This window comes from Carassius auratus, chromosome 45, assembly GCF_003368295.1.
Source record: "Carassius auratus strain Wakin chromosome 45, ASM336829v1, whole genome shotgun sequence".
Taxonomy (NCBI): domain Eukaryota; kingdom Metazoa; phylum Chordata; class Actinopteri; order Cypriniformes; family Cyprinidae; genus Carassius; species Carassius auratus.
Window position 1 is genome coordinate 15,173,267 of NC_039287.1, and position 13,477 is coordinate 15,186,743.

Here is a 13,477-nt window from a genome sequence, read left to right on the forward strand (position 1 = left end):
GCTCAAAGCCTTGCTTATATAGAGGCTGACTGCTTCCCTTCTGGCTGAAGTGCCACTGGTTTGTGCAGCTAAACAAACGTGAACAAATCAGGCTTCTGTATCAGAGTAAACGGGAGTTTCAGCATCAGCGGCACAACAGGACACTCCGTTAGAAAGGGATCAGCACATATTACATTCACACAGGCCAGGCTGGTGTTTACAATCATATTTACATTCAAACAATCTTTGAAAAAACACTTAGAAGCTGCTGGCAGAATCAGAAATTTGATTGTTTAGCTCCACACTCTGATGCTGAAGAGGCCCCTGTTATTCATATTTGATTAAATGAACACTCCCACCACCCACTTTTTTTTTTCTCAAACATGATAGACATGCATTGATTGATTTACTGATTGATTCATTGATTAATTTTGAACAATGTTTTATTGTGTAACTTTCCAATACTAATTGATCAGTTATGAATATAAAAAATCCAATGGCTTTGAAATCAACACTAACAAGAAAAGGGAGTCTGCTGTTTTATTCTACAATGTTTGTTAATTCCACTATCACACAGAATCCTATTAAAAGCAATACATCACTTGACGTGGTATAAATTTGTATATATAATGTGGGATGTTATTAGCAGGAAAACTGAACAAGTGCTATAGTTCAAAATGCTTTAAGAGAGTTCACAGGATTGAAAGTGATCACACTGGTTAACCTTGGCATATCTTGAGGTGTTTCATGCGGTCATATAAATAATGGCCTAATGTATAACTCGATCATTGAATGAGCTAGTGCACTGTCTCCACTAGATGGCCTTCTATAATCTGTGTAGCTCTGTGTCCAAGTTTGGAAGAGAAGAATGAACTGTGCATGAGCGCTATCGGTCCAAGAACAGCATAACATACTGCTGCCGGGAAACAGATATACAACACAGGCACATACAGTGGGGCTCGAAAGTTTGGGCACCCCTTGCAGAATCTGTGAAAATATGAGTAATTTTCAAAAAATAAGAGAGATCATACTAAATGCATGTTATATTTTATTTAGTACAGTCCTGAGTATTGTACATAAAATATATTAACATTTAGTCCACAAGACAAAAAAAAAATAAATGCTGAAATTATTAAAATAACATGATAATATGATAATATGAATAATATGAAAACTTTTGAACACGATGAAGATGGCCAAATTTGTCTTATTTTATTGAAATATAATTTTTTTCCATTTAGTTCTGCCCTTAGTAAGCAACAGAAGATACTTGTATGTTTCCCGGTACACAAATAAGTACAGTTTACCTTGATCTTCAAATTCCAAAAGTTTTCACCCCCCAGCTCTTAATGCATCTTGTTTCCTTCTGGAGCATCAGTGAACGTTTGAACCTTTTTAAATAATTGTGTTTGAGTGCCTCAATTGTCCTCAGTGTGAAAAGATGTATCTCAGAATCATAAAGTCACTGCTGGAAAGGGTTTAAATATGCAAAGATGCTGGAAAACTGAAGAATCTACAGGACCTTAAAGATTTTTCTGAAGAACGCTGCTCAGTTTAACTGTTCAGAACAAACAAGGGACTCATGCACAACCATCACAAAACAGAAAGACAGTCGTGGATCATCAGGTGACCACACACAGTACTAAGAACCAAGGGTTCCCAAACTTTTGAGTGGGGTTATTTTAATAATTTCAGCAATTCTTTTGTCTTGTGGACTAAATGTTAATATCTTTTATGTACAATATCTTACTCAGGACTGTACTAAATAAAAAATAACATGCATTTAGTATGATCTCTCTTATTTTTTGAAAATTACTCATATTTTCACAGATTCTGCAAGGGGTGCCCAAACTTTCGAGCCCCACTGTATATATACAATATGTAAAATTCAGCCAGTCTCTTCTAAGTGAAGTATGCTTTATTTAGTTTTCTGTAAAACAAATCTATACAGTTAAAACAAAAATTATTCAGACACCAGATATAATTTTTGCAATTTTTTTCTAGTGGATGCAGAATTTAGACCCAAAATTTAGACCCTTTTAAACACGTGTTTTGCTAGTGTTATCTGACATTATCAAAATGAATTTGTTCTGAACTCTGAGTTCTTGTCATATTTTATTACCATTTTCTAAACTATAGCAAATAAACTGTGAAATTGACTATATATATATATATATATATATATATATATATATATATATATATATATATATATATATATATATATTAGTGCTGTCAAAATTAGCGCGTTAACGCATTCGATTAATTTGAAATATTTAACGCGTTAAAATAAAATAACGCAATTAACGCGGTTGCAGTTTTTTTTATTTCCAGTTGTGGCCTATGTGTGTTCAACGTGCAAAGAAATATGGATAAGACCAAGGAAGGACTTTTAGACGGAAAGTTTCAGTATAAAACTCTGCCGGATTACTCTTCAGTCTGCCACAAGAAACATTACTCTTCATTTAGTCTGCCACAAGAAACAGCAACATTAAAATCATGAACTCAAATGTCATTGTTAAAAAAAAAAAAAAAAAAAAAAAAAAAACAATGACTGTAACAGTGCGTAAATCAGACCTTTCTGTAACGCTAACGTTAATAAGCTTTAACGAAATAATTTTGTAGCGGAGTATTTTTTGTACACAGTGCCGCGAACTGTCAATCACTCCTGTGCGCGTGCATCACTGTCCTCCTCACAGCTGCAGCAACTTGCGCTCTCTCTCTTCATCAAGCTTTAAAACAAAAAGGGGACAAAAAGATCATATTGTCTTTGTGCATAGGCTATAGATTAATTAGATAAATAAATATCTAAATTTGTGCCTTGCCGTCTACGGTATTTTTTTAGAACTTAGAAAAAAGATGCTGCAGCCAATGAGCAGCCAGCGGGGGCTGCAGGACAACTCAACCTCCGCAGACAGTTTTTAATGTTTATCAGACAATAACTACTCAAGATTTTGCTTTAGTATAACTCACAACGAGTTTCACACCTTCTCCGGCCACGTTGAGTTGTTGACACTTAACAGTGGGAAAAGCGACACATGCGCTATTCACTTGTATAACTTAAGGGTGAATGGGTAATGTAGTTTCTGCTCTGGGTGGGATGAATTAGGAAGCTTGCATTGTGAAGGGCGCTCTGAAAATCGGCAGTGCAGGTAAAAGATTAAAACCTCTATTAAAACAGATGTCCAAATGAGCGTACCGGTACGCTACAAGCACGTTCTGGGCGCACGGAGAGGTGGCCGTACGCTCAAGAGCTATATTTGGAAGTGGCGGTACTGAGTACTGGTGCGTACTGGCCCACTTAAAGCACTGGCAATGACTATACTTTGGAATTTTTTTGCAGTCCACTTAGAATTCAACATGGAAATCATTTTTGTTTTTCATTGGCATTGATTGTTTTGAAATTCAAATGGTACTTACATGCCTGTGCTTTTATTTCTGTAATAAATATGGCTTTCAAGCCAACAGTTAATTTGGAGGATATTGATGGTTTATTGCAGGTATGTTGTTTACATGAGAAAATCTGTGTTACAAGTTAAACAAAAATTCCAATAAACAATCATATTTTGAATTTAAATATTTTGAATTTAAATTTAAATGTCTTGAGTTTACATTAATTATTTACATTTTACATTTACATATCCAAAAAGTTTCAGTCTTTTAATTGCGATTAATCGCGATTAATCGCGATTAATTTTTAAAAATTGTGCGATTAATTAGTTAATTTTTTTTAATCGATTGACAGCACTAATATATATATATACAGTAGATTCCTGTTTGACAGCTTTGTATTTAAATAAATTATTAGTTCACCCAAATTGTCATTTTTTTAACAACAAATATCATTCTTGTCAATTAGATATTTTAAATTAATTGACTGACTTGTTCACAAAACCAGTATTTCATTTATGGATCAGACTGATCTAGTTCTAGTGCACTATGGGAAGAAGGTAGGCCACTGGAAGTTACTTTGACATGGACCACCTTCCTAGGACTTCTACAGACTTGTTTGCAGATTGTTCAGGAATGTATTGAGAAACACTGTAAAGAGTTTAAGGTGTTGCCTTGTTCTCAAAATTCTCCAGATCTCAATCCAATTGAGCATTCAATTTTAATGCAGAGCAGCTAATTCGTATGAATTTGTACGACCTCACTCATACGATGTTATATGATTTGTCTAAAACCCTAGTGTCAGTTAGGTTTAGGGGCGGGGCTAAGTGTAGGTAGTTCAAACAAATTCATACGAATTGTGAAACTCGTAAAATATGTAGGATTTAGCAAAAATCTTATGCATTTGTTCATACAAATTCGTACAAATTAGCCACCTCATAAAATATGTACGAATTGCCGTGAAATCGGGCTGGCTTTACAGAAATATTTCTACATTATATACTCCAGAAACAATTACTTAGTTTTATGTGTTTTTTTTTAAAAATTGTATTTAATTAGAAAGCAATAAAGTTTTTACGCAGTAAAGCAAGGCAAGTTTATTTATATAGCACATTTCATACACAGTGGTAATTCAAAGTGCTATACATCAAAGACAGTAAAATAATCATGAAATATAAGAAATAAAATAAAACAAGAGATTTTAAAATTTTTAAAATGATTGAAACGTTTACTTAAAATCAATTTAAAAACAGTTAGAAATGTCAGTTCGGACATAGCACAGTGCTCATTCAATAAATGCACAACTAAACAGATAGTTTTGAGTCTAGATTTAAAAGGGACTAGTGTTTTAGCACATCTGATCTCTTCTGGAAGTTGATTCCAACTGCGGGCAGCATAGTAACTAAAGGCGGACTCCCCTTGTTTTGTGTGAACCTTTGGTATTTCTAACTGACTCGATCCTAGTGATCTGAGTGCTCTGTTAGGTTTATATTCAGTGAGCATATCTGAAATATATTTCGGTCCAAGGTCATGTAGTGACTTATATACGAGTAAAAGTATTTTAAAATCAATCCTAAATGTAACTAGAAGCCAGTGTAAGGACCTGAGGACTGGTGTGATATGCTCAGATTTTCTGGTTCTAGTCAGAATCCTGGCAGCAGCGTTACAATAGTCCACCCTGCTGGTGATTAAGGCATAAACTAGTTTCTCCAAGTCTTGGCTGGAAACAAAACATCTAATTCTTGCAATGTTTTTAAATGATAGTATGCTGATTTAGTTACTGCTTTGACATGACTACTGAAACTAAGGTCTGTGTCCAGAATCACACCAAGATTCCTGACTTGTTTTTTAGTTGTATGACCCCTAGAGTCAAGGTATGCATTCACCTTGAGAACTTCATCTTTGTTTCCAAATGCAATGACTTCAGTTTTTTTCTTGTTTAACTGAAGAAAGTTCTGGCACATCCAACTATTAATTTCATCAATGCATTTGCAGAGGGAGTCAATGGGGCTGTAGTCGTTTGGAGATAAGGCTAGATAAATCTGGGTATCATCAGCATAGCTGTGATAGGCAATTTGGTTCTTTCTCATTATTTGACTCAGTGGAAGCATATACAGGTTAAACAAGAGCGGTGCAAGAATTGAGCCTTGTTGGACTCCACATGTCATGGACTTCCATTTAGACTTATGCTCTCCTAGACTCACATAATAGCCTTTCCCTTCTAAGTATGACCTGAACCATTTAAGTACCACCCCAGAAAGCCCGACCCAGTTTTCCAGTCTCTCTAGTAGTATGTTATGATCGACAGTGTCAAACGCAGCACTGAGATCTAGCAATACAAGCACCGATATTTTGCTAGAGTCGCAATTTAAGCGAATATAATTTATTATCTTAATGAGTGCTGTCTCTGTGCTGTGATGCGGTCGAAAACCAGATTGAAAATTGTCCGGGTATCCATTTAAGTTTAAGTATTTGTTCATCTGATTAAAAACTACATTTTCTATAATTTTGCCAATAAAAGGAAGATTAGATATTGGTCTGAAATTGCTCAAAATTGTGTTATCAAGATTGCTCTTTTCCAGGTGGGGCTTAACAACTGCAGTTTTTAGGGAGTTTGGAAATGTCCCATAAAGTAGTGAGGCGTTCACCACTTCACCAAAAAGATCTGCTTCTAAGCAGTTAAGCACACTTTTGAAAAAAGATGTGGGAAGTGTGTCAAGACAGCAGGTTAATGATTTTAGGTGCTGCACTATGTCTTCCAGAATTTTGCTATCAATTGTTTCAAAAATAGACATAGTATATTTTTGATATTGTGGCTGAATCTGTCTGACCTCTGCATTACTTGAGGATGTGCTAATCGCCTTCCTGATATTGATGATCTTCTCAGAAAAGAGAAATTTACGCACACATAAATCAAGTCTTAGTAATTTAGTTGGTTTATTTGTAGATTTGTTTAATTAGTAGAAAGTAGTAGAGAGAGTACCGTAAACGTTTGCGCACAGATAGTATCTAGAGGCTGAACATGGTGAAATGCATTGAGATTCATTAGTGAATAACCCACAGAAGTCTGGAGTGTTTCTGCACAGTCAGAAAGATAGCGTCTGAAACGGCGAGAGGGAGGGTGAAGACATGGACACAAGTGCTTGGCCTCTTTGATAACACTAGTTCTGCCATTCAGGGCTTCTTATCACAAACAAAAACATTCTGGCAGTTATTCTTCAGAGGAGAATTATTTGTGGCATGGCACAAGTCTACAGCGAAGTCTCTTGCTTAATTCGAAAAGTTAATATAGTTAATCAGCTATAATCAGCAGGCTTACAGATCGGCTAAAGAATATTAATCAGTCAGCCTTACATATGTCCAGCTGCCCAAAGTAATTTTATCCGACAAAAATTAATCAAAATCAGTGGGAACTGGGAGGTAAATCATCTGGAAACATTGATTGTGTATTGAAATCAAGAACAGTATATTTATTAATATCGCAAACATATGTGAAGGCAGGGTTAAGAATGTGGAAAATTTAGTAAACTTATGTTAGCCAGGACTAATTTAATGTTTTTTTTTTTCTTTATCTTCTTTTTCCATTAAGTCTCTTATGCTCACCAAGGCTGCATTTATTTAAAAAAAAAAATATGGTTAAAAAAGTGATATTGTGAAATTATATCATACATTTAAATAGCTGTTTTCTATCTAAATATATATTCAAATGTAATTTATTTATTTCATGGCAAATCAGAATTTCAAATGTATTCATTTATTTATTCAAAATCAAAATGCATTCAATTTAATCAGTAAAGACATATATAAAAGATATAATATATCAAACAAATGCTGTTCATTGAACTTTCTATTTATCAGAAAATCCTGGAAAAATATATATCATGGATTTAAGCAGCAAAACTGTTTTAAAAACTATTACTAAAAACCATTATTAGTATAGATCACCAGTAATATTATTATTATTAGAATGATTTCTGAAGGATCGTGTGACACTGAAAAATGGCGTAATGATACTGAAAATTCAACTTTGATCACAGGAATAAATTACATCTTAAATATAGCAAAAGAGAAAACAATCATTTTAAATTGTAATAATATTTCATAATACTTTCCCATTACTGTATTTTTAAATGTACTTTTTAATTAATTAATTAATTAACTTTACATGCTCTTTAGAAATTTTTCCACGCTTACATCCAATAACAAATGACTTTCTAGGTTTCTCTGATATACTGTATGCTTGATACAGTATGTGCCTTGTAAATGATGATGCTTTAGGGTCTTTACATCTGCCTCTGTGAATCTATCCGTTATTTGACCCAGACATTTTCCAGGATTCACATGCCAGTAATGTGCATCGACATTCCTTTTCTCCATCCACCAGGATCTGTTTGCCATTACAGCGTTTCACAAGCAGTCATCCATAACTTTGATGTAGAAAGGTCATGTGCTGGTCACACACATGTAGTTTGCAGTGTTCATGTCTACACTGTTATGCCTCAGTACTAACAATTACTGCCTGCTGTTTCCAAACAGTATTTTTCCACCTGATAGACCATAATAGAGAAAACGAAATATTAATCATTTGCATGCTTTAGTACACTTAGGAAATGAATAATAAATTGTGCACATATTTTAGTACATCGAGGGATCGATTTTAGTACATCGATGGATCGAATTAGAAAATCATGTGCACGTTTTAGTACATCGAGGGATCGATTTTAGTACATCGAGGGATCGAATTAGAAAATCATGTGCACGTTTTAGTACATCGAGGGATTGAATTAGTCAATCGTGCGCACTTTTTAGTACATCGAGGGATCGATTTTAGTACATCGATAGATCGAATTAGTAAATTGTGCGCACGTTTTAGTACATCGAGGGATCGATTTTAGTACATTGATGGATTGAATTAGTAAATCGTGCGTACGTTTTAGTACATCAAGGGATCGATTTTAGTACATCGAGGGATCAAATTAGTATATCGTGCGCACAATTTAGTACATCGAGGGATCGATTTAAGTAGATCGAGGGATCGAATTAGAAAATCATGCGCACGTTTTAGTACATCGAGGGATCGAATTAGTCAATCGTGCGCATTTTTTAGTACATCGAGGGATCGAATTAGAAAATCATGCGCATGTTTTAGTACATAGAGGAATCGAATTTACGGAGCCCTGCACATGATATGCAGGAAAAAGTTGTAGGCTAAATCGTGTGCACAATTTACTATTTCGTTCCCTCACTGTACTAAAACGTGTTCATGATTACTATTGCATTCCCTCGATTTACTATTTCGTTCACTCAATTTTAAATTGTGTGCACGATTTGCTAATTCATTCCCTTTAGCAAATCGAGGGAATGCAAAAGTAAATCGAGGGAACACAATAGTAATCGTATGCACGTTTTACTACAGTGACGGAATGATTTAGTAAATTGTGCGCACAATTTATTTTTTTATTTTTTCATGTCGTGTGTGGGGCTTCGTACAAATGAGTAAATCATGTGGATGTTTTATTACACCAAGGGAACAAATTAGTATTTAGTATTTACATATATACTGATTTTGAATGTGTGTTTCTACTCTGTACATTTTATTTAATTTTTATTGTAATTTAGCTTTATTTAAAAACTGGCTGTTTACTCTTTTATTTTACTTGTTTTTGACAGCTTTAGCAAAGCAAATGGCAAAAATTAATTAAATAAATTAAATAATTAAACCTACTTCTATTTTAATTTATTTACAACACACAATGCATCACTAATTGTTGACTTCCTGTGCCAAGTTTTTCCCACTAAAAAAATGTTTGTAGTAATGACCAGTGTGCTCATTTTAGTAAAATTTTTTCCACACAAACAAAAGTCCTGCAATCTTTGCAGTCCAGCAGATAAACCAGGAAATGGGAAGAACATAATTAGTATGCATTTTTTTCTGTATCTCGTCTCTAAATAGAATTCAGTATGAAAGATAAACAAAGTAACTATTGTCATTTTCTGCAAGAATTATGACTTGGCTAGGTACAGTATGGGAGCCTGATGCTAAACAAACAAGATGCTGACTTGTGATTGTTCTTGATTACCAACATCCAATCTACTGATTATTTGGCTGTCTGGGTTTTCCATCCTGGCCCCCTTATCAGACTGCACAAGATTTCCCACAGCCCCTTACCACAGGAAATGAGCATGTGGTGGATTTAGGAAGGGGTGCTATTGGCATCTAGAATCCCCCAGAACTGACAGAGGTACCACAAGAGAATCTGCTGTCAACTCTAGAGTTTCTATAAAGACTCCAGCACTCACTGTCCAATCCTGTGTAATTGGGCAAGAGTTTGTAACTATAGCAATTCATGAATATTGTTGGACCATTTTTATATAAGGACTAAACAAAATGAGATCCATTCTGAGAGAAAGGAGCCATATATCATGAGTAGAACCAGGGGGATGCTTTTTTCCTCCTTGATTTAATACTACTGATTATTGAGAAAAATCTGTTTTAAATTCTGGAAAACATGTTTAAACAAATCCAATCTCATGGAATTGTATTTATTTATCACTATTTTATAAGGTGGCAATTTCGTATGAATTGAACTATATTACAAATTCATACAAATTAGCCATCGCTTTGCCGAAATGTAAAATACTTACGAATTGTCATGAGACTATTTTGGTTTTAGATGCAGAAAAGCTGAAATCTATGGAAGCCCAGTCCTGCAGATACAAATACATAAATCACTTAACAAATACATTTAACAACAAATAAAGTTACATTGTGATGATATAAAGATACTTGAAATTACAAAGAAAGTTGTTACTTTGAGAAATAAAGTCACATTGGGAGATATAAAATAACATATATAAGATTAGATTAAAAGTAAAACCATTTTGAGATAAACTGCATGAAATAATTGCAAATACATTTTGCAAAAAAAAAAAAAAAAAAAAGCTGAGATCGTGTGATATAACGTTGCAATTATGACATATAAGGTCACAAATTTGAGATAAAAAATCCTAAAAAATATTTTCTTGAGATAAAAAAAAGTCAGCTGCGAGAAATAATTGCAATTGCGACAAAAAGGCATTTGCAAGGCAGTTGCAATTGTAAGAAATAATGTCACTGGGAGAAATAAAATCAAAATTATGAAAAAAAAAAAAAAACTTAAATTGTGAAACATAGAGTGACAATTTTTAGAAAAAGTCACAATTGTGAAAAATCTTTGAAAATTTGGAGGAAAGAATGTTGCATTCGTGAGATATAAACTTACAGCTGTGAGCAATAAAGTCACAATTTAATACATAAAGTTATAATTGTGAGAAATTATTGCACATTTTGAGAAGTAAATAATGAGATACAAAGTTGCAATTATGAGAAAAATATTCACAAATATTTGATTATTATTATATAAAGTGACAATTGTGAGAAATTATTACAAATTTTGAGAAATAAATCATGAGATATAAATTAGCAATTTTGATAAATATATTCACATCTATTATTATTATTATTATTATTATTATTATTATTATTATTACTCTTAGAAGAAATAGGCTTCCATAATTGTAATTATTTGTCAAACTTTTGGCAAAAATAAGTATCTACAGAGTTCTACATATGGAGATTCCATGAGGGTCTTGTCATGAGGTTAATGTCAAAATTATGTTTCAAACAATGATGAAGCACATTATTTATGTGGGACCACTTACAAAAATCATCAGTGCTTTTGTTCAAAGCATAATTATATTTTTACAATTGACAAAACCTGGAATTCCATCAAACCACATCAATAGTGAAATCAGCTAATACTGATAAAGCGAGAAACCATCGATGCCGAATGAGGTGTTTTCAGTCACTGGCTGCTTCAGCATTCAAGCAGCAGAAGGAAGTTCTACAAATTCTACAATTCAATTGCAAAATGTTGTAACTATAGTTAAACACACCTAGCGTTTGTTGAGTATGCAGAGGCCAGGGCTCCTGCTGACAGACCTGAGCCGGCGTATGCTTTGCTTTCGAGCAGCTGTGGGATCCTTGGGGTGATGGACAGCTGCTGTCTTTGAGAGCAGGTCAGCACAGATTTGCTTTCACCAGCCACAAACACACAGCATGTGAGCTATGGGATGAGCTTGTTTGTCTCACTGGATGGAAACTGTTTGATATCCCAGTTTTGCACATTAGTTAAATGCACAGCTTTGGAGGGAAACCATGCCTTGTTTGAGAATAATATATATATAGCAAGTGTAAGAAAATGATTACAGAAATTCCCCAGTGACAAATTTGGGTGAAAAATACCTTTAAATGGACACTGAAAAAACACGTCTAATCTGTTTGTTCTGTAATAAAATAATAATCAATCTGTAATAAATAAAGACCTTCTACAAAATAGACCAGGGGTCGGCAACCTACGGCATGTGAGCAATGGGGAAAACTGCATACTTACGTACATTTTGAGGTAAATTTTTTTCTCATAGTCAAGCCTGTTAGGAGCTATAAATACTATTAGAATTAATTCTTGACCGCTGCATACTAGGTGCTTCATTTTCATTTTGATGTGCATGCATCAATTAAAACAGTGCTTTAATATAGAAAGGTGATTAAACTGAACGGTTTTAATGAGTTTGCCTGGTCACATACATACAGTGGTGTTCAGTACAGTCACTGTTCATCAGTATCTGTTATTCCAGAAACGTTTAAAAAAGTTTAAAAAACTATTTATGAAAAAGTCCTCAGCAACTATTTGCATGGAAATCAAACTTGCATGAAAATCATACTTTTACTCATCGTCTCATTTAAAATGTATATGAACTGTATACATACAGATTGCATTAAAAGGGACGGGGAAGGGTGTGTTAGCACATTTGTTAACCAGAAAAATGTTAAATGGCACATCATGCCAAAAATGTTGCCCAACCCTGATATATACCATATAAGAATGTGTTTTTCACAACAACAACAACAACAACAAGATAGAGAAACGAAACAGATTTTTGCCAATTTTGTTGTTTGTGTCTTCAGTGCGGGCAGAATCGTGACCTTGGTAACTCCCTAGTTACTGAATCACTCCCATTCCTTGGCTCCTTGGCACTAAACTAAATTTGTGAATTGTCTTTAGGAAGTTTGGCACCTCCATCTGATGTGTACTCTAAACACACAGGAATGTTTCAGTTGCATCTCTCTCTTTTCTGCCTGCATCACTCCAGTAAGGATGCATAAATCAGAAGCGATCCAGTCCACTGGGAGATGCATGATTTGTGATATAGGAGAGCCGCTCATACAGACAAACCATTCCCACACAGTCAACCAGTGCTGGTTTATGTCACATTCACCCAACTAATCTGCCGCTACGGCTCTGACTTTTTCTGAACTTTTTTTTACCAGTCAGATGTATACCACTGATAAAGTAAACATCAAAGAAGATGACAAGGCTTATATATATATATATATATATAAAAATGTTATAAGAAGGTACAGTATATGATTCCAAGTCTCTAATCTTCATATTTTAATCTTGCATCCTTTTTGAAAAGTGTGAGTAAAACCTTGTAGGAAACCTAGAAGGAGGAATGTGTTAATTGAGTCAAGAACGTGAGATGCCTGCAGTGCTGTGGTATATAACAGTCAACACTAGACTAGAGGTACGAGCTGTGATTCACTTATTGAGGTCAAGAGACCATTGCATTAGGGGAGTTCTGGGTACGAAACAGGAGAATCCTTTGAAAGAGGTTACTGGTTAATCATTCAGTGACCCACAGTGTTTGCACAGACTCATCCCATCAGGTTCCAAAGCATGCACAGCTTTCTTTCATGAACTGCTAACATCGTGAGCTGGTCAATGCATTTGTGGTGGCAGAAGTCTTTAAAAGTCTTCTAAGAGCTTGTGTTTATCTTAAAAAGTCATAAAACTGATCCATAAGATGCCTCCAAGGCAGGGATGGGCACTTCGGTCCTGGAGAGCCACTGTCCTGCAGAGTTTAGCTCCAACCCTAATCAAACACATCTGCCTGTAGCTTTCTAGTGATTTTGAAGACATTGGCTGTTTCTCAGTATGCTCTCTTAAGTGATCTTGTGTCCTAGTATTCTCGCTCTAGGTCATCATTAACCACCAAAGTTCAATTC